We start from the raw sequence: 23384 nt of genomic DNA on the forward strand, positions 1-23384 counted from the left end.
TTTTAATATGTCTTGAATGGATGTTGGGGGGTATGCTGGTGCAGGAGCATGTATTAGACGTGATATTTTCTGCTTATGGTAATATTATAAGTATTGAGTTTGTTTTGGCCAACCCAAACTTTTTAAATAATGATTTGTCTTGGATTTTTCTCTCTTAGAAACAAAAGTGCATTTTGGATGAAAATATATGCTTCTCAGCATTTTTAGGTTCAGAAAAAGGAACTTTTGAATGATCTATAAAACATWTAGAGGCATTCTAATAGTAAACTTTCACAGCTGTGTTTTATCCTGTAGCATGTGGTTCAAAAGTTCTTGACAGCTTTTCGAGGAACTGTTACTCAATTACACCTGGCTGTTTATGCACTTCAGTGTCTCACCGGTACACAAGGCTCCAGAGGTGTAGCAGTGCTACTGAGTATCCTACAGCTTGCATTTGTGTGGGCAGGTAGTGCCTCGCTGGGAGGAAACCAGGAAGGAAACCTGGATGTCGGGAACAAAGAGAAGAAAGGCTGATGCATACTTGAATTTCACTTTTATGAGGAGTTGAGATACTGTCTTGAGTGTTTTCTTGGGAGTTGTACTCACGACTTTTAGCCTGTGCCTCTCACTGCAGCTCACACCGTTGTGGCCCAGGGAAGCCTGGCATATTTGTCCTGACTCTGGCTCTTGGGAGTGTACCAGCATGAAGGACAGTGTTCAGCAGGGAGCTTCTGAAGCAGCATCCAGCCCTCCAGAAGGAGGAATTCGGCCCCTGCAAGACAGCTCTTCAATTCTCCTCCCCCCCCCCGCCCCATCTAATACGAAGAAACTTGGTCATTGGTGCTGTTATGTTGAAAACAGCAGTGCTTATACACAGCCTCAGGGATCCTTTCTGGCATTCAGCTCCCTTTGCTTGGGTGCTGCTAGAAGAGAGGTCCTGTCCATACCTTGGATCTGCAGTGCAGTGCACATGCCAGCTTTCTTCAAGTATCTTCTCTCTCCCTCTGTTTGCATTTGGAGTAGTGATGAGGTAAAAACTGGAATGTTTTTGGTTATATTATTGAATGCGTAGTTTATTATCATTTTTTTTCTCCCCTGTCTGAAGGCCTGTTGTTCATCCTGGATGGAGGTGTTTGGCTTCAGTCAGTCACATTTATCTGTCTGTGTCCATGTTTCAAGGATTTCCATGGTATTGACATTTCCATTTGAGGAATTTGAAGAATGTTCAATTACATGCAGGCTATGAAACATATTTACTACTTTTTTTTCTTATAGTCTGCCAAATGTTCCCTGCCAAACTTTAAAATGGGCTGCTATGTCTCTAAGATTTTTTTTTTATGTATCTGCTATATTGTAATATATACACACAGTGCACATGCAAATAAAAGCTCACACCATAGCATTAGAAGACAGCACTAGATTTTATCTGGAGGATTATTGCTTGCCTGTTTTTAATTTATATAATGCTTTTGTTAATAGCAGTACCTCCTTAAAATACCCAGTAAAATAGTGTAGCATTAATTTAAATAGAAATTCCAGTCATTTTAAATTTCTCCCCATTATAACAGGTCAGTCTTTTAACAGATGTCTCAATAACTTTGCTATTAGCAGGAATATTTCATGAATTAAAATCAGGCCTCTTTGTCTCTGTCACTCATTGAAATGACCTACATATTTGGCAGATGGAGAGGACTTGCTTGTGTGTTAATACTGATGGGGTAGGGTTTTTTCAGTTGTGTATTTTTGGAGAACAGAGAAAGATTTAACATAAGTTAACATAGTTTATTTTTTATTAATACCATATTTCAGTTGCCCTTTACAGAAAAATCGTATTAGGCACATCTTGCCTTTTAAGCGTAGAAGACATCTAGGACATTTCTCTTGGGCCCCAAACTTCTATCTTAATGTAAACCTTTCAGTGAAGCAGTGGACAACTTTTTGCAAATGTATGGACAGATGGAGCTGAAGGAGAAGATGGAATAATTCAATTGCTACGGTTCTAGATGAAATCTCCTCCTTTGGGGGTGTATGTTCTTCTGCTTTGGCATTTTCATTCCGCTTCCTCTGTGTAGTGAGACTTTCCTCATTGTTTTAAGGGTCTCTCACTGATACGTTTTTATGCTGGCACGTGTTTCTGTATTCTTTGAAGAATCAAAAAGGAGCTCTTGAGTTCAAAATTTCGTCGACTCTCATGATGACAGCAGAGCCTGAATCCTGCTATGAAGAGGCAAACTATAGAGAGAGATTTCATTGTAGATTTGGTCTGTTTATCTACTGCAAAATCAGTCTCTGGCGTCCTGTGCACCAGTGCAGGTAGAAATGATTGCTTATTATTTTTTTTGCAAGTTTGATTGGAACGTAACTAATTACAAAAACAAGCAGAAAAACTCCACACATAAATGTGCTGTTTGAAGAAGTAATATATCCTACAGTCATTAATCAAGAGATTAAAAAACACAATGGGATCAAGTGAAGTTACTTGAGGGATACATTTGGCCTGCTATCATCTTTTTTCTCCATGTATACTAAAGGCCTAAGTCAAGGAGATACTAAGTTTCTGCAGTTCCCACTGACTTCATGAGAGCTGCAGGTGCTTTGCGTTTTTGCAGATCAGGCTCTCTGAAGTGTGTCAGAACTGTCTGATCAAATGTAATGACATTTGTCCAACAAATTCCCGGAAGAGCAAACTTGGGAGTTAGAGCCATTACGATGGTATTTTATTGCTGAAGCTGCTCTTTGTTTGCAAGTAAGTTTAACTTAGGCTACGCAGTGAGAGCGGTCAAGGGGTCAGTCTGCAGCCAGAACTGTTTCCCAGGCATCTCTCAAACCATAAGGGTTTTCGAGGGATTGGAGAGACCAGTCGGGAAAGGTGCTGCCTTTACAGGACTCCCAGCTGTTCCCCCCAGCCCACAGTCTCCAGGACTTTGAGCGGGGGTGTAGGTAAAATGGTTAGGTAGTACTGCTAATAATGCCGATTACAACTGGTAACTAAGTTAGTTGTTTGTGTTCATATGGATAAATGCCTGCGAAGGACTCAGTTTGCCTCGTGGAACGTGGGAAGAGCTTTTTATGCCTAGCGTAATTCAGAGAGAACGTGACACCTCTCTGGAGCGAAGGCCTAGTTCGTTTTAACTCTTCAGAACGTCTTCTTTTACCTCGCTTCCAGTGGCAGAGGAATGGCCCTCTTCCTGTTTGGCCTGCTTTTTCTGTGTGCTTCACGGCTGTGTACTGTCAGGGGAAAACGACTGAAAGGAGCACACACCCTTTTAAAGGGAAATTATAATTATTGTGGTAAAAACATTAAATCATTGGGTTAATCATTATCTGGTTGAGTATCGCTGTTATCTCCTAAATGAGAAAGGCGCTTTTTGATTTATTAGAGGTTTTCCTGTAACATGGATTAAAGTCATAATCCCATAGAACACTACTGGATGTTTATTATTTAGTTACTTAAGTAAAAAAAGAATACTAATACCCTTTTAGCATTATGTTTTAACTCTCCTTCTCCTTGCACAAAGTATGACTGGGAGGAATGAGAAAGACACTTAGGCAGAGACAACAGGGGAAAGGATGCGGTAGATCCGGCGCCCATTAACACTATCAATTAGCACCATTTATCTTGAAATTTATCCAGCTTGGAATACAAAGTATGTACGTCAGGGTTTGGGCCAGACAGAAACATAGAAAGATGATGGTATTTGTGGAGATGCTAGCCAACATGGGGGAGAGAGCAAAGGCGTACAGCAATTCTATAAAGAGCTGCATTTTGTGTGTGTGTGAAAATCTGATTATACAATGATTCCGTCAACATAAACACAATTCTCTAAGGACTTATTAAAGCTTCAGTAGCATAGTGGAAAGACACTAGTGCAGTCCGCTTTAATAGCTTTCTGGCTTGAACCCCAATACATAATGTTCTAGTAATAGTTTATGGGTGACTGCAATAAATTGGTAGCAAGTGTTTTCCATTTTTTGGCTCTTCTTATCAGATCTGCTGGTGGAACATTTTGTTCTGAGAATATTGCAAAGGCAATTGATCTGCTTTGGATGTGTGCTCAAGAGTCTTGTGTCTTTTAAAATATATGTATATATGAGCTTTTTCACTGTGTTTTGAGTTGTACAGTACAAAGCTGGGGGCCAGTAAAATGTTACAGGGGATCTGAGCAGTTGGTTAAACCCAGCAGGACTCCACCTACCCTAACTAATGTTCTGTGAGTCCTGCCAAGAAGGCACAGTTCCCCCCTCTCCCCCACTAACTTCGCCTCCCAATGCTTTCATTGTTCTAGTCTTTTCATACAACAGTGGAAAATTTGTTCTCATCCATGATGGAATAAAGATTATTCACGCAGGTTCATTTTAAACCCCAAAGGCCTTTTAAAATAATAATAAAAAAGGACTATTTTGCGTTTAGTAGTGAAGGAAAGAACCGCTTTTGATTAGAGATGGGCCTGATATGGTCACCTTTGATTTCTATTGGATTTTGAGCTGAACTTAACTGTAATTATGGAGCGTGATTCCATGGCGTCTATTATGCAGGAGCTGTCCCTCTTGGTCTTTGAATCAATTAATTCACAGCTCCAGATCATCTCTATGGTGAGCCTAATTGAAACATCCTGCTTTCATCTCCACTCCCACAAATAGAAGAAGGGTTTGATAGCTGAACCCAGATCAGAAGTATCTAGCTGGTTTCGGTCTATATGAGGCCAAACAAAAATTGTCAGCCCAGCTGCCCCTGGAATGATGATAAATAAGTCAAGGATATAGAATATTGGAGAGTAAGCAAACATTATCCAGTGAGTTGTGCCACTGAACATCCAGTGCTCGCTCCTAGCTCTATTTCATTTCCTCAAACAGCTAGCATGCTGGCTCTTTGCACAGTCATCCAAAATAGTTTGTAGATTAGATTCAAAATGAGAATGGGTACATTTCTCTAAAATAACATTAAACACATGTAAAATTAAAGGACAGCTGAGTACCTCCTTCATTCCTTTAATCTTCTGCATGTACTGGAACATTTGTTTTATATAAAGGTTATTACAAAAATACTGGACTTGGGCAAAAACGGTATCTTAAAGAATGTAAATTAAAGTCTGGAGATCTCTAAAGCACAGAGTGGATAGATACTCAAGAAATATTTAAAGTAACAGAATGTGGACTTTGCCCAGTTAATGTTAAAGTATCCCAAATGACAGCAGGGGAGTCAGTTTGGTTGTCATAAAAAGCTGCAGAGAGAGTTGGAGATGAACAGCAAGTACTGCAGATCTGGCCCTGAGACAATAAATGGAAGTGCTAAGTGGATGAGAGTGAGAAATGATGAAGGAAGATAGAAACAGAGAAGTGCAAAATAAGGGTTGTCATACAAGAACCACTTTTAATGGTTTTTATACAGTTGTAAGCCTAATAAATGTGAATATTTCTTCTCTGATACATACTAACTACATTACCAAGGCATATAATGGACTCATAGAAGGAGAAGAGCGTCCTAATAAAAGGGTGTGCAAGTTGAACTGTGACCACAGGGATTCGATGCTAGCCTCAGACATATATAGGCAGATGCTAGCCTCAGACATCACCCTGTAGGTCTGCTCTACTTTTTACTGACTGCTGTGAACTGGGATCTTTTTCTGTTGTTTTCTTAGTTAGATGATGCTAAGATCATGCTGTCAACTACTTGAGAGCACTGCTTAAAAGCAGCTGATTTTCTTACTTTTGGGGGGGGACGTTCAGATACAGTTCTGTGAAAGTGTTGCATATTGAATTCATGTGAGATCTGCAGTTTTCCATCTTTCACCCTACCTAAAGGAGGACAGCCTTGAAGAACAGCCGCTTACACTGCACCAGGCTTTCTGTTTCACTCTGCAAACAAATACATCCCATTTCCTGGTAATGTACCAGGTTGTTGTCCAGTAGGTAATTTCCTGTAGTAAACATTACAATAATTAGAGCTATCGTTCCAGAGCACTGCACATTCAGTGTCTTTTATTACGGCATCACAGAAATCGTGTGAGAAACAACCACAGTCAGAGGCAGCTATTATTGATTTCAACTTTATTAAGGCAAATGTACAATGTGAAAAATACAGAAGATAGACAGTCATGTATTTGTAATCGTTTACATCACTAACATGCCCTTAAAATATGTGTGCAAGCATGCAGTTCCAGCAGTACACGACGGAAGTTGAAGACGGTAAACCAGCAAGAAAGATTAAACCCCATTTCCTAAAACAACTGCTTTCTTGTGCTTCTTATATCTATGAAGTAGTTACTTCATCTGTTTTTATGAAGGAGCAGGTTTGTAAGTATGGGTGTAGGGAAATATTTGCATTACAATCAGTAAGGTCTTGTGTAATATATTAATACAAAAATGGACACAATATTTAAATTAAAAGAAGTCGGAACTGTGGTTGAGGTTGAGAATGCCCAGTGAGAAGCCCCGCAAGAAAACTTGGTGAGATTTGGTTCAAATTATCTGCCCTGGCTTATAGAGGGCAATATTTTTCTTGAAGTTTTTGAATAGAGAGGTCAGAAGCAGCGAATTAGAGGGAGAATGTTCTATTTAAAAGTGAAAGGGTGGAAGAAGAAATTCTTGAGGTGTATTTCTTTTAAGTTGACTGTATTTCTTCATTATATAAAGTAGTTTCCTTATAAAGCTGTTATCGTGTGTTCGGAATAAACAGTAGAGTGCTATGTTTCACCGTAATGTCTGTCTATAGGAAGTGCTGGCTCTCAGATCAGCTGTTTACATTTTTTTGAAAAAGCTCCCATCTGTTCCATCAAACTTGTTAGTATAGATATACAGGATACGATAACATTAATGCTTTAAGTATCCAAATTAAATGTCAGTCCAGTTGCGTATACAGAGTTCAGATACGGCAGTGTCCTGAATCCACCTCGCCTACTAACAGGCATTTAATAATCTGTTCCAGTATCTATAGATGTCTAAGTCTTTGAGGGTCTGTGAGGGCCCAGATGTACAAATGCAGTTACAACATCAAATCCTCACAAAAGCTTTTCTACCACGCTAGCATGACCACATAAAATTGTGGCCTCATTTTTTTTGGCTCTGCAGCTACAGCACAGTCAAGACCTATTTAAATAGAAAATAGGCTTGCTAAGGGAAATCTCTCAGCTTCATGCTGTGCCCAGTGAAGTTAAAGGCAAAGTGCTCACATAAACAGGGTTATACCTTGCTTCCATCTATACTTGGCCATTCATTTGAAAAAGATATCCCAAATTTTATGGTGTGTTTGTTTCTTTTTTGTTATGTTTTGCTTTACTTCAATTTGATATATACTGAGTCCTTGATATTTTTATTTCTTGTATGAGCTACTATGATTTATTCTTAGAGTGGCCATCTGACTAGAGTGAAGATGTATGCCCCTGTTTTGATCCTTGCAATGATGGAGGGTGAAATGCAAGTTTGTTATATTACCTTTCTTGTTTCTACTCTTTTGTATCCATGGTTTTTTAATTTACATTGCATTGTGAATGAAAACTCTTATCTTCTGTTATGTTTTTTTTCTGCCACTCAAATTTTGCATCAACACAAAAGGTTTGTTCTTTACTTCATGTTCAGTATTTGGTCACGTTCACTATGAGGTGTATCTAGCATACACAGATCACAAATTGTATATAAAATATCATTTCTCACTGTTTTTTCCTAGATACCTTATTATTAAGGGCTATCTTTTAGTAGACAGAAATCCAGTCTGCATTCAAACTGCTTTCAGATGAGCTTTGCACATCTAATCATATCTATTTTTATTCCTAAATGCTAGGTGATCAACAGCAATTTCAGATGCAATGGTTATAGAGTATAGCACTCATAAACACAATGGAACTGACTAAATAGGATCATGCAGAGGGTTAATAGTGCAATAATAATTAAAATAATCAAATTCAGTAATAACTTTGACTACTTGCATTCATCCTTCCCACACCGCCACCCTTACTACTACTGAAAAAAGAAAGGCTGGACCTTCTAACATACCTGGAACTTAGCTGAGATTTTTGGTCATGGCAATCTTAAATTCATGAGTTAAGCTCTTCTTCTCGAGACAGCATTCTGCTGTTAACTCCCAACTTTTTTTCTTGGTGTAGTACCATGTAACTGGAAAGTGTTGCCTGTGATATCAGACTGAGGGTTATGTAAGTGTATGTATTGGATGGAGTCTGCTAAACAGAAATCTCTAATATTGTACAGAGGTTATAGAGAGAAACAGTATTGTAAGGATTGAATTCTTCTTATCACCTTCAAGTTTGAATGGTTGTGATACCTGTTTGATGCATGATTTTAGTCATGATAGTGGCTTATGTAAAAATAGGTACACAGCTGAATATGCAAGAGAGGCTTTAAAAATACGTGATTTTTTCATTTAAAAAAGAAGATGCAACATCACTAATTCAGAAACAGTAATATAATCATCTAAGCACAAGATGGGGAGTTAGAAGCCTTTTCCTCTTCTTTCTTTATCTCACCCCTGAGTCATTTTTGAGATTAATTTTTCTCACTTGTAAAGCAGAATCATGCCAGTGAGATTTGTGATGGAAAGTGTTGGGGGCAGTAGTTGTTATTGTTGAAGTAAGATACAGTCTTCAATTTATCATAATTTATCATCCTTTTTTTTTTTTTTTTTTTTTTTTTTGTAACTAGGCCTGGAAACAAAATTACCGTGTGCTAAAATGGGTTTTAATATAAAAAGTCTCATTTTTTATAACATATGTCATCTTGCCCATTGGTAAAATAGTTGGCCTCCGTAAATAAGTGATAAGTAAACAGTCAAGCAATTTTTTGCTGGTACATACCGTAATTCTCATTTTAAAAATTACCTAATAAAGATTCCTTTTTATATAGAGCTTTTTAAATAGAGTTATTTAGGTATATTAAGTGCATGCTGTACTAAACAAAAAAATAGGAAATAAAAATCTGCCATTCGAAAGAAACCGTTTAGCCTCTGAGCACATTTGCTCCATGCTAAATAATTGATGTTATTCTCTGATAAATATGACATGGTCTATATGCTTCTTTGAAAACTGTTTTGTTTTGTTTGAATACTTCACCCACTTGCTCTACCTGTCCCCAGAACAACAAACAGATTTGGCTAATATGTGTTATAAGTAAATTTTAGGAGTGTAATATAAATTATTAATTTAATAAAGTTAATATTTAAAAAACTTTTCAATCATTAACAAAAGCAGAAAGTTCAGAGTTAAGATTTTTTTTCTTCCCCTTAAAAATAAACATTAACAAATCAGTCTAATTCCTATGCATGATGTAGGTTGGTTGGATTCAGATAGTTCACTTATGGTCATAGATGGAGATGAAGATATTACTCTGTCAAAGTACTAAGATTACTTTCATGCTATTCAAAAAAAACTGTAGAAGTAGTTCATTGGCAACTTTGTTCCTGAAGTGGGAATTATTAGCAAGTCTGTTGCTAAGACAGACACCTTTTTAGGTAAGCATTTAGCATACATTTATTATTACCAAGATCTTGAACTGATTTTAACAGGCCATGCGTGAGCCAAAGGAGCGTCCAGCAGTCATTTTATCTGGGTTCTTACAAAATACTTGTCAACAAGTTAAGTGGGAGCTTTTCCATTTGTACTCTCATCGTTTCCCCAGGAGAAGGAGTAGAGGCAGGTGGGTGGTGGTTAGGAACTTGTTGAGTGTAGCGCTCTCTGGAAAAGGCAGATCAAAGAAGTAAAGAAGATGCGAGAAGATTTGCAGTTTTATTCCTGGGAGAGTCCATTCCGCTCCTCTGGCCCTAGGAGCCTTCTCCGCTCTTTAATATACGAGCCTGTCGGCTGTTCCTGGTGGCAGCGGTTCCTGGTGGCAGGAGAATGCAGTTGGGGTCCTGCTCCTTAATGCCCCCCTCTATTCTCTTCCCTCAGCCGTGAAACAGCGAGAGGTGGTCTTTAGCTGCTGCATGAGGTATTGATTCCTCTCTGTTGATTACAGATAACCGTTTATAACAGTGATACAAATAGTGGTTTGGGAACTGTTAGCATAGAGCTTTCATTTTAAACAGAGCAACTTGCTAAAACTGAGAAGCATGAACCTGATAATGGTGTTTTTAGCAGCTGGCTCAATGGTAACCGCTGGGCTTGTGCTAAGTGTGTAAGATTCAGGCTTGCTCGCTACACAGCGATGCTCTGTTGCAAAGCAGGACCTGAGTGCTTTTAAATGCATGTAACTAGTGTTTTTTGCCAGGAACTGAAAGAAAAGGAAAAGGAGAAGTTTGCACTTGCAAAATCTGACTCTCAAGTTATTGTAGTTTTCTTATCCCCTTTCAGACTCAGAAAGCAATTGAGTGAAAGTGCTGTTATGCTGTTATTCTGTCATGGGACTCTGTTGGTACTCTGTGGTATTTTTTTTTACTTTTTTTTTTGTTTGTTTGTTTGTTTTTGTTTTCAGGGATTAATATTTGCTAAAAGGACTAGAATGTGTAAATTAGCTGTGTATGCCTGTCATGGAAGCTGTTGTTAGCCTAAGTCATTTGTTTGCTGGAGGTACTCTGTATCTAGTTTCTGCTGTCCATTTTAGTATTGCAAGAGAATCAGTTTTGTGTTAACTGGTTTACATTTTGGAAGGGCTGTCTGAAAAGTTACTTCACAGTTAGTTCAGAGCTTCAAGATCATACCATGCGATGAAGCATAAAATTTTTCTGATGTGCAAGTTTGCATAGAAAAGTCAAGCATTTTTGGACCCTCACAAACATCTGATATGTTTCCAGAGACGACAATACAAGCACTTCTGTATTTTAAAAGTTATTTCAGCTACAGAGATTCATTTTTACTGAGATTCATAGATACTTCCTTCTCTGAGTAGTAGAACTTGCGATCAATGTTTGCTGGCAGAGTTTCATCACTTTTCTTTGAAAATTCTCACTTTTATGTGAGTTGATTTTATAGCCGTTATTTGTGTGGCGACAGCATCTTGGGTATTCCTGCTGGGATTGCGCTGTGCACTAACTGCTGCACAAATCTTAGCCAGACCTTACAGCATCCTGCCTTTCGTTTGGCCTGTCAGTTAGGCATTTTGTCTAAGCATCTACCTCTGCAGACGAAGGAAGGGGAGAAGCTTCTCTGGTGCGTGACTTTGGCACTTCTCTGCTCGCTGAAGGAATCGCCTTCTGCGTGTGCCTGCCTCTTCCCAGTGGGGATAGAAGATGCCTAGGCAGGAGTTTTTTTTTTTTTTTTTTTGCGGGCCAAAGGCAGTTGAGATGAATTCACCCTTAATGCCGTCACATTTTTTATTTTCTCGCTTGCCAAATGAGGACAATCTGTTTCAGTTTGTTTTTTGTTTCTTTCAAAGCATACTGGGCTTTGAGATTTGTGATGCTAGATATATGCAAATGCAAAGTAGTACGATGTTTGGAACTGCTAAGTTAATGGGGCAGATACAATACTTGGATTTTTGGAGTGGCCTTTATATTAACTAGGAGAGAGGAGGGAAGGCTTTGTTATGAAAGCACTGGGGTGTAGCTTGAGATAAATGTTAGCACTGTACTATCACAGTCTTCCTGAGTAAACTCAGGCAAATAGCTCCATCCAACCTGCGTGTCTCAGCTCCTCTGCACTCTTTGCCTGTCTTGTCTGGAAAGCTCTTTGCGGCGATGACCATCTCCCAGGCCATGCCATAGCAGTGCCTAATACATTGATGTCCCTGGAAACGTTAAACTGTGCAATAATATGAGTAATTTATTACCTGAAAACAGTTTTGCACGTATTTCAGAAACTTTATTTGGCGTCATTTAACATAACGTAAGAGGACAAAAATCCATTAACCTGTATTACGAGGGAGACGTGAAGGTCATTTTGCACAAGTTTGAGGAGGATGTAGGTGAAAGTTGTATGAGTAGGTCAATAAATACAAGTATATAATAAACAGTAGTAGAAAAATATCCAATGGATCACATGTTTTGAGGGGTAACAGGAAGCAGTATTCACAGGGTAGTGTTCTTAATTAAGCCTCTCTAGTGCATAACATTAATGTGTTGAATTCATCTTTGAATCTCATTGATTTTGGTAAGATTACACCGAAGATTAGTTTGATCCAAAAAATATCCATTCACTTTTGCTCATGAACTTTCAGCTGAAAATGTGGAGTCCCTTTTGGATTGTTTCCTTCAGATGTTAATTATGCACAAACTTCATATTTGTTCAACAAAATATGAGGCCTTCTGATGAAGGACTTGCATACTAGCTTGCAATAAAGCTCTCAACCTGCTTTTAGTCTGAACACTGTGTATGGATGTACCTCAGCTAAGATTTTACTGAATCAAGTGTCCCCGTGTCCTTAAAGGATGAATGTTAGAACTAAAAATGTCCTACTGATCTGAATATTTAAGTCTTCATATTGATTAATACAATAGTTATTTTTGTAAGAATGTTAATTTTTAATTAGACCCATTCTTGTTACTTGGTTTCTATGTACTGATTTTTACATATTAATCATTTTAAAAAATAAATACTGTGGCTATAATGAATGATAGAAATAATGGGAAAAAATAAAGGAATAATTCATGGCAGGGTCTGAGCTGGGTTGTGGGTGTCATATTCAGTACTATTTCGAGTGTGTACATTACTTATAGTTTGTCTTATATTTAGACTACAGAAACCTATTGCAGCATGAAGAAACTGTTTTGTGTCCAGAAGTCATTGCAAAGTAGCAAATATTGAATTTTTAATGTCCCCCACTGAATATAACAGGGAAAAGATATATTTTCAAAGAGGTTTTTTAGATTGTTTGGGGTTTTTTCTTTTTTCTTTCCTAGAGGAAAGATGAACTGAAATTCTTTACTGTGAGTTCTTTTAGGATATGCCATGTAAGTGTTGTACATGTGTTGAAATAATTTTGAAAAATTCAATAAAGTACTTGGAGAATAAAAAGAATGTGAAATAGGCTCAATTTTATTTTGTTTTTGCTTTCCAAAATAAAAATGGTTTTGAATGTCACTTGACAAAACATCCACTGAAGTAACTTAGAAAAGCTTTGGGACTGATATTTTGTCAGGGATTGTGATAAACAGTAAGGGTCCTTTGTAAAAAATTTGGAAATACTTCACCAGTGAAAAAAACGCTTTTGCTATGATTATATATTTTTGCAGAAAACAAGTCTGATATTTGCTAAAGCCTTGGCTGCATCACTGTAAATGGATTTATAAATATATTGACAAATTACAGTGTTAGAAATAAAAAGAGATAAAGCATATTGATTGCTAACAAGACTCCTTGACTCTAGATAGAGTTTTCCTCTTTCCATGGGGTATTTTGGGCTTCACCTGGAGACAGCTTGCCCTTGAATGTTATCATCCTTCCTTCACAGTGGCATATTCACCTGTCATCAGAGGATCTCAGAAACACACGTTTCTGATCAGTGTGAATAATTTGCTTGTTAGAGATCAAGGTTAAGGTAGGGGCCTTTTTTCCCTCACAGGAAAGGTTCCTATTCATATTTGTACAAGGGTATGCAGTGAAAAAAGCCGCCGGTGTCCAACGTGACTCAAATAACTCTAAAGTTAAGAAGGATCTAGCTGAAGACATTAGGCTAAATCCACCCTTCATGTAATTCCAAGGCAGTAAGAGTTGAATCAGGGCTGCATTTGGCTCTTTTCACTTAGGCCTAATTCAGATGAGACTGAAGAATTTTCCCTTACATGGTCCTTAGCAATGCCTGTTGGTGTATCTTTGATTCACTTGTTAAGCTGGAGGAGACTGAAAAACAGTGTAGTTTCCTCATAACTAAGGGGTAAAGACAAACAAAAATTCCTTTCCAGTGATAATTTGTTGGCATCAGTGCATCCAAAATAGCTATAGCTAAATAGTTGGAATCCTTACCCAGAACTGCTTTGTGACTATTCTGCGAAAATCTGCTTCTGAGTCAGCTGAGTTATGATCCTATTGGAATGATCTGCTGCCCATGTGCAGGGAATCTTGCACGTGGGGTTTCAACTAACGGTGTTTGAGAACACCCTAGAAGGGCTGCATAATTCATGAAGACAGAGCTAAGTTAACTGTCTAGTGAAAAATGTCCTGAAAGTGCTCGTAAACTCAAACACAGATCCTACATTCTCTTTCTCGATCTGCTAAAATATAAAAGGGATGGGGGAGATTTGTTATATGCTTTGTTACAGTTGTCTCTGCTGTGAGATTTCAGCAATGAAGAAATTCCTTTTCTCCTTCAGCTGGACAGCTTCTAAGGCTTACAGAGGAAGATCTGAAATCAAAAGTTAAAGAGGGGATGGGAGCTGCCTGTGTATACCTAATTCTGCTGCTTTGGTCTAGGCACTGTAAGCTAGATCTTAACTCCATCATCAGATACTTTTTTTTTTGTTTTGTTTTTTTCTTCATCTGTCTTCCGTTTATCCTTATTTTCTATAGCCTTAGGTATACTTAGAAATACATGCATTACTTATACACTGTTCTCTATGTGTCAAACAGAATTTGTAAGTCATTTATATGAGCACTACAGAGTAAACCATTTTCACACAATATACTAAATATTAAACATACAGCATAACGTGCTAATAAAATGTTGCTAACGTAAGTAGGCCACATACATTAGAGGCTAAACCAGCTCTGTGATTAACTGTCTCATCTCCTGAATTGCACCTTTGGAAGGCATTGGCAGGCAAAAAAGGTATTATATGTAAATATTGATTAAATTTGTTAAAATCTGGAGACAGGAAAAAACAAATGACTTTGGACCATTGTAACAAGTAGGTGAATAATGGATTATAACGTCATATGCTGTATTTCTGCAGATTTACAGAATTGATGAGGTAGAAGTGGTATATGACCCCTTTGCTAAGTATTACTGAAATACTCCTATGAAAACTTCTGGTTGTATGTGAAAGCTATTGAACAGACTTTTAGTGCATGTCTTGCTGGGCAGCTTCAGCGTAATGCATATATCTTTATTGATCTGGGACTTCACCAGCAATACCATAGGATCACCCCCAAAGAAGGGCTGGCTAAGAAAGGTCATCTGAGATTCGTAACCACGTTTGTTCAGCCATCGTAATTTAGCGTTTTTCTAGATGGTAATGACTTTGTGGTGGCCTGAGGTTCCTGAGAAGGAGATGGTGTTGCTTTACACTACTGAATGCTGAAGACCTCAAAGGGCATACACTGAATTCATCCAGGACCAAACTGTCAGTGTTTTATCACATCTTTAGGAAGGAACATGGAGCTTCCTTCCCCTTCTATACATATTTTGAACGTATCTGTAGAAAAAACTGTTTTGGATCTATAGTGAGCAAGGCAAAATGATATATAGGAAAAGGGAAAAATGTAGATGGATTCAGCTGGAAGTCAGGTCTCGAAGAGCATCTTGTAAGGTCATCAGGGGCATGTGACTGACTTTTTTTTGTTTGTTTGAGGCAGGATGGCTTTATTCAAGAAAGGAAATAGGATAGTACCTGAGACTATTTTATCCTTCATTGTAGAACTTTTTGCTGGAACCTTCACCAGCTTCCCTCTTAATCAAGAGTACTCCCTTTGAGTACATTCAGAGAAACAGAGGATGCATATGACTCACAGGAATCCCATTTTCACTCGGTTGTAAGTCAGAATCAACCAGCTCATTCACTAGTGCATTCTTGAATACAGGATCTTTATACTAAAAGTTTTATTTCTCTATTTATAATTCCAGCTGGATTCAGTTACAGGATGATATTTTGGGGTTAATAGGAAGTGTATATTCCTGAAAACAACCTCCCTTCCCCTCCCAAAAAAATGTCCACACAACCTGTAAAAAAAATCTGTTTTGTGTCTTAAAATAAAGCATGTATTTCATGCTCTAAAAGTCTGAGGTTTGTAGCTGAAAAGATTAAGTAAATAATTCAGAATTTGTTGTGTTTACCTGTTAATAATTAAGCAGGTTAGTCTGTGTACTTTTTATAGACATTGAGCTTTATTTATTTATTTTTTTTTATTTACTTGGCTTGTGTCCTGGTTTTCAAGTTTGAAGAATTTGCTGCCAAGGGAGAGCGACTAAGAGAAAAGGCTTCAAGGAGTTAAGTGTTGCACAGTACCAAAGAGCTGTAGGGGAACATGGTCTCTGGAGAGCAAGGAGAGTTGTCCTCTCTCTCTTCACCTCCACTTTCCCCCACACTAGGCTCGGAAGCGCTTTTAGGGAATTCGTGTTTAAAGGTGGTAATGATTTTGAGGACGAGAGCAGCACCTTTGTGATTTTGTGATGCCAGTGACCAGCAAGAGCAGAGCCTGTGCTTGTTACAGAGTGACATCTCGTTGATCGCAGTCTAAAGAAAGGTTTTAGTCTTGCTCTATTTCAGAAATAGGATAGAAATTTGAAGGGAAAAAGATAAGGTAACGGGCACGTTGTATCCCCTTTTCTTATAACATGAATTACATTCTGGTGAAAGGTTCGAAGCTGACAGCTCTGCAGTCGGAAGTGTCTGTCATTTGCATTGGTGCAGAGAGACCAGTGGCAGGGCGTATTTCTCACACAGGTACCTTCAGAACTGGTTGCTGCGAGATTGCATCCTGTGAAAGGTGGTGGTTCGGTCCGGGTGGATCAGTCAGGGCATCTTTGCTTTCAGTGGTCATGAACAGACCGAATAGTTCCAGTTTCCCGTCAAGTCTGAATAGATGTCTCTTGAGAAGGAGTATGACTGGCAGCAAAATAATTTTATATTGTCCATCCAGTAATTTTCGGTTGCTGTTTACATAGGCTAGTGCTAAACGTAGACTGAATCAGAACACGAAAAAGAGATTTGGGTTCAGGTTCCCCCTCCCACCAGGCAATGATCCACCTCACTGTTAATCACGTTCCCTCCTTGGCTTGGGAAAAGTCATTGCCTAATTTTTTTGAATGTTTAACTGTTCCTTTGGTCTTGGCAGAGTAAGATATCATTTGATATTTTCGCTCATCTTTCCCAAAGGTGAGAGAGAGAGAGCACGGGCTAGTGAGAGAAGTCAGTTGAAATGATTGGCATTAAAAGACAAAAGCTGCTGAACGTGAGAGTGATCTTTGGACTGTATATTAAAACTCGAAGATTTAGAAAGACTGTTTACGTGAGAATTAATAGCCTGATTTTGTTGACAGTTGAAGTCTTTATCTGTTACCATGGCATATTTTAATTCGCTCTGTGCTTTGGTATTTCCTTTTCAAGAAATATACATGCTAGTTCCTAGTACCTCTAATGTTAAAAATGCCTTTTGCCTCTCATGTTCCAGGCAACATTGTCTGTTTAATTAAAGTTACAGTACATAAAGTTAACAGGAGGTAAACCTAGTAGATAGTTCTACGCATGTTCCCTGTCTCCATCATGTAACTGTTGCCTTCGAAAGTCCTTCTACTTTTGGTCCAGACAGTTAACACAACTCTCTCATGTGGATAAATACGGTCAAATAGCCCTTTTCAAATAGAATGTAGAAGTGCACGRGGAGTTTAAATTGCTCTATCACAGATGTCTTCGCGTGCTAAGAATGGGCTTGTAACACTGACTATTGTTGCTTTAAATTTTTTCTGTAAACGTATGAGGCTTTCTTTTCTGTAAACAAACCAATTCATAGCCAGTAGTTCATCATCTTATCCTTGCAGATAGGTCAATGGTCTGTCTTTGGCACTCTTCTTGTAAAAATTCTCCAGATGCTATCTTTATCATGGTAGTTTAACACTAGTCACTTGATTTTTTTTTCTTTTTTTTTTTATTTTTCCTCAGATTGATGAGCTTGACTCTTGAACCAATCAGTTAAAGAGTTCTCAAGTCTAGATCTCAGGGACAGATGTCCAGATCACAAAATAGATCACTACAGTCAGTAGAAATTGATCTGTGGTTTTAAGTCCCATGAAAGAGGCTGAACTGACCGCAGAACCTGTTCTGCGTTATGCTGCAGCCGCTCGGCCGGGTCCTTCAGTTCAAGGCTGCAGCGTAGTGGTGAGCCTGCGTGAGTAGTTTTGTTCTGCTGCTAGAAGTACTGTCCGGAAATGAGAGGATTTCAAACTCAAAGCTTGCCAGATTAGCCTTTTTCATGAGCATTAAATTCACACACAAATCTTTTTTAAAACAAGAGCATTGCTGCGATGCTTTGTCAATTTTGCTAAGCACATACTTTACCCAGTGTTCATGCCAGGTTGATTGAAGCTGAAGAGACCAAGAGATTTACCAGCAGTCTCACAGTGAATCATTGTCTAAAATTATTTTGGCTCCTATATTCTTAGCATTAATCAACAGTGGTTCCTTTCATCCACTTGCTACCATAGAGGTTAGTTTGCATGTATGATGACTCTGGGTGGAACTGAAATAGAGTGATGCTCAAAAAATTTATCTTATTCTTTGAATTTTGTTCTTCGACTATAGAGTTTTAAAAAGAGGAGATCCTCACAGTTACCATTCTATAATATTTCTTCTCCTCTCTTTCCATGTTATTCATGGTGAAAGCTCCATAAACTTGAGAGAAAATGTAAATAGCATGGACATTCTTGAGCTGAATGTGTTTATCTCAGTTTCATTTGATCTGATGGTAGTTCACTGCATACATTTTTTTTTCATTAGTAGCAAAAGTCAAAAGGCCTTGCAGCTTATAAGGCATTAACATAAAGAAATGAAAAAGTATCTATAGATCTTTCATGTTTGCTTTTGAACAGCAGTTCAGTGTGCTGTTGTTATTCTACTAGCAAGTCGCGTAGCAAAAGAGACATTTTTAATCTAGCACTGTTCAAATTTTGGATTTCTATATGCTTCTTATTTTTGTGGTAGATCTTACTCTGGTTTGATACTTTATAAAATAGGGTTAATAAGTTTAACTAATCTAGTTCATCCTTGAAAACATATTTGTTTAGGAAATTTCCATGGTCTATCTCATGCTTGAGTGAAGGCTGTGATATGTTTTAAGATTTTAAGGTCAGTAAGCCTATTGTGAACCCATGTTGTAAAATACTTGCTTTTGCTATGTACAAAAGTGAGCCAGAAGTGACTTTCCTGAGTTGTGGGCATGGTTTTCACTTCATTTAATGTCCTCTGGATACATCAGATTTTGAGGGATTTGCATGGTATAATTTGAATCCCCAATAAGCTGTTGACCCAATTGGAACAACTAAATGTAAAAGTGGAGGTTGGAATTGAAAACCAAAAGGATGCCCTGTAATTTTGGATTTGGTGGCTTTAGCAGGTGACTTGGTCCAACAAATGACCATCTCAAATGGTTTATATCCCAAGAATAAAACTTCATTAATTTAAGTCACAAAATTTAAAAAGTGTGTGGCAGAAAGGTTACTATTAATTAAATACAGACATTCAAAAGTATGGAAAAGATAATTAATGAAAAAGAAAAAAGTAACTGTAATAGTTATACAGACTTTTGTGTAGCATTTTCTGGCAATAACCATAACTGACAGAAGGATAGCTATGTACATCGTGTGTGGTTGTACAAAATTTCAGATATCAGTAGACTGGAGAAGAGAAACTGGGAGTTTGGACTTAGATTTAGTACTTTGAGGATTTTGAGGAGATAATATTGAAGCACCACACTGGGTCTGACTGATCAATGACAGTCTGAGATAGAATTTTCATTCACATGGAGATAAATTTCCTGTGCTTTTCCCCACTTTTTTTCTTCTTACAGTTTCACCCTCTCTTCCTCAACCAATCAAGTGCAGGGCTATTCAAGCCAACTCAGGCTGCAATACACAGTTTGCCAGCAAATATAGCGTGTTTTAGTTGTTAGATGAGTTAGACATTAGGCAAACAGCACGATTTCATATCTAATAGTATCACCTAAGTCAAACATATCTTCATGCAATACATCTAACAGCATTTAAAGGTCAAAATCCTATCCTCATTACTCAATACTCTGAGCATTCTGTTTTGCTTTATTCATTGTCTGCACAGAGCTGACAGACTATTCCAGATCATGGTTGTGTAATGTTGGAAAATGCTAACAGCTACCATCCAGTGCATCTATTTAGGCAACTGCAGACCTTATGAAAGCTAAAGCACAAACTACCTAACCTTAGTTCAGGCAAAATAAATCTTTCTCTGTGGAAACAACGATGGAAGCCACCGTCTAACACACTGTGCTGTGTGCATTCAGAACTGACCCAAATAGGCTGAGGGATTTCCATAGGGAAATTTCTGCAAATGCGCATCTTGGGGCACTGCTGGCTTGTTATTAGCAGAGGTAGAAAGCCCCCAGAAGACAAGAGGAAGGCTGCAGACATGCAAAGAAATAGTGAATGTGGCACTAAGAAGGAAACAGAAGCGTCTCTGACATGTACAGAAACCTGGTGGGAAGTCAACTTTGGAAATGATGAGCCAGAAGCCTACTGTTGTTGTATCTTCTTTATGTGAGATAGCTACACGGTGTGTCCCTTCCTTCCAAATAAGTGGAGTTGCTGTAAAGAGCAGTTCTTTCCTGTTAACAGATTACTTTTAACCCATACCAGATCACGAATCTCTTTACAGACGAACAGATAACAAAGCACCTGAGCTACGAGGAAACAGTTCTGTAGCGAATAAATATAATCAAATCAGTTCTGCAATATAGCAAAGGAGTCAAAATACCAATGATTAAAATGCCTCTGTTGCTGGCTGTGAACATCCCTCACCAGTGAAAGATTAAAGAATACCAGTAGGCTTAGTTAGCCAATCCTGCCATACCTGAGCTGGCTGTTAGATTGGGACTTGGGTTCCTGGGTGGAAAGCTCAGCACTTGAGGGGAATGAAAGGCTCTAGCTGATCCTGTGAGGAAGCAAGACACCTGGCTGGAGTGGATTTGAGAGTTGTGGCTGAACTGAACCTCTCACGGCAGGAAGTGCAAATTTTGGAGCTTTGGTCCCTAATCTGTATTCCAAACGGATGGAAGCAGATGCCCAACTCTAATTTATGACTTCAAAATACTACTTCTTTCCTTCAGGTCTTTGGCAGCCAGTTTTGAACATTTTGGTTATTAGTGTTATATGGTACTAAGTCTGCTTTTCATTCGTTTTTCAAAAAGCAGCCTAGAGAGAGATTTTTTTTCAACATTTTAGTCATAAAGTCATTTATCGCTAAGAGAGGAAAAGAAATTATATACAATTCTTCATTAAAAAAAAAGACTTTACAGTCTTGACTTTAAAGAGTGTAACTATACCTTTTCCTATAAATGCATTTGAATGTCAAACATAAGGGTTGAAAATTTGGTTGTGACAGCTATTTTTTTTTTGCCCCAATAGGAAAGAAACTGCCCTGTAATGGAAAAAAGGAGGGGTTCTTTTAAGCCAAAGTCAATACGAATGACTCCCAACTAAACTGGTGTTCAGTTGTGCAACTTTTCTCTCTAAAGCATGCAGATAATGTGACATTTTGGGTACTAGTGTATTTTGTTTATTTGCTCATCACCTGTGTACTAAATGTGAATGCGTAGGACTTTGTTTTGTCTTCCTTTAGATAGATAATGTTTATATATATACAGTATTCCACCCACTTTCCCCACTGAATGCCTAGTTATTTGACTGTTATGAAAACCTGAGGTGTTGTGTGTGCAGATCTCTAAACATAAGCATTTCTTTTTGTTACAGCAGCATAAAAAAGAAGTATTAGGAGCTGCTCTTAACCCTTTTGGAGTCCGAAGTCAAAAGGTAAAAATCAGATATATTTGGGGGATTTCTAAAGCTATTGATACCATAATTGTTTGGAAATGCTCTTTCCTTATCACATTTGAACTGAGATTTCCCACAGTAAAAAAGCAGGCATAGGACTGGAAGGCTCAAAGCATTGCTAGACTTCTTTAAGAGCACCAGCACATCAGGGCATAAATTATACGGGTAAGTTACAATTTGTAAACTGCAATGATCTATTATACTTAATATAAACATGTCGGTGTTAAGAATCAGTGGGACTTTGAGTAGGGTTTAATATTGCTAAGGATTTAATGATTTTTGTCTCTATAACTTGATAGTTTTTATGATATCTAAAGTTTTTTTCAAATCACAGTAAGACAAATCCTGTAGCTCTTTTCTCAGGCAAGAGTACCTCAATGGGAGTTTTGCCTGAGTGAGAACTGAATGAGGTCTAAATAATTAGCAATTAAAATATTCTGTTATTGTGCTACTGTATATAACAAAGCACTAGAGGTATTAAAAATTGCTAATCTCCTCCTTATTAAAATGTTAACTGCTAAACATAATACAGTTTTGCATTTTCTATCATTCATTTTTGCAGTTCATTAGTAGAGGTGAAATGTTTGTGACAAATAGTCATTTGAACTTTTAAGGGATTGACTTGGTTTTCCTGGTATGTTATTTTATTTATTTTTTATTTTTTTGACAGAGTTAATTTACAGGCAGTGTCTGTGGAAGCCATGGAATTTAGTCAAAAACTAAAGAATGTACAGAGTAATTTTTCATATAGCATTCATAGGTATTTACAGAAGAAACCAAATGCTAAGCTACTCATCAGGAGACAGAACTAGGTGAATTGGATGTCCAATCTGTGTATGTTTTGATTAGCAGCTGATTATTGTGAACTCCAGTAAACAGCATACAGATTAAAGATTGTCCATAGAATTTACCAGCCAAGTAATTTTTAGTGGCAGATCTGAGAGACTGCCATGTGAACAATTCAGAACAACTTAGGTTAGAAAATGAAGTTGGTGAAATTGTTAAGTTGTGCATCCTGCAGTGTTAATCCACATGTGAACTGTTTATTACTATGCTAGTTAGTATAAGGGCCAGACCATGTTTTCATCCCGCTTCACTGCACAGAAGCATAAAAAGGAGTGAAATGCATCTCCTGTCTCCTTCTGCACATAGCAACTGAAGGGGTGTGTGTGGAAAGGGAGAATTGTATCTGATGAGTGAGAAAGGAGTGGTAGGTAAAGGTGGTAACTGGTAGAGGAAGGAAGTGAAGATAATATGTTACTGGAAGGATTTGGTGATAGGTAAATTCCCCAACGCAAGGCAACACTCAGCAAAACTGAGCCGTTGCAGGCCTAGGCATTTAATTGTTCAAATAATGCTGTTGGCAGTTCAGGCCGTACTTCTGCAAAGACTTACACTTGTATTTCCCTGGCAGCAATTTGAGTGGTCCTGTTGAAGTAGATGAGATTGATTACAGGACAGAAAGTTAAGCACATATATTAGTCTGTGCAATATAAGAGGTGTAGTTTTATTTATTTGTTTGTATTTAGCATTGGAAAGTATGTAAAAAAGAAATACATCCATACATAGCATTTTCTACCACTTGTGTGGCAATTAAAAAGGAGGTGGATGGTAACAAAATAAGCCTTTTTGTTATTCACAAAATCCACAATTTGTCGAATTCTTAACTGTAAAGCGTGAAAAAGAATTGGCTGTTAGCATTTTCCTTTTTACATGCACAGTTAAGCCCACAGCTACAATAAGATGATCATATAATTTATTATAGAGGAGTGAACAGGACAAAAATCTAACAGAAA

At 37.9% G+C, this 23384-nt stretch overlaps 1 long non-coding RNA gene across 4 annotated transcripts in view; it reads left to right on the forward strand.

Annotated features, from left to right (window-relative positions):
* LOC146600192 (uncharacterized) overlaps positions 1 to 23384 on the forward strand; it is a 292996-nt gene that overhangs the window by 37581 nt on the left and 232031 nt on the right. For all 4 annotated transcript variants that reach the window (XR_014898337.1, XR_014898336.1, XR_014898335.1 and 1 more), the window contains exon 2: positions 21508 to 21567. This is a non-coding gene — a long non-coding RNA (uncharacterized LOC146600192). The remainder of the gene's footprint in view (positions 1 to 21507; positions 21568 to 23384) is intronic.

The sequence above is a fragment of the Rhea americana genome, unplaced genomic scaffold (assembly GCF_003343005.1).
Source record: "Rhea americana isolate MKP2758 unplaced genomic scaffold, rheAme1 scaffold_126, whole genome shotgun sequence".
Classification (NCBI taxonomy): Eukaryota; Metazoa; Chordata; class Aves; order Rheiformes; family Rheidae; genus Rhea; species Rhea americana.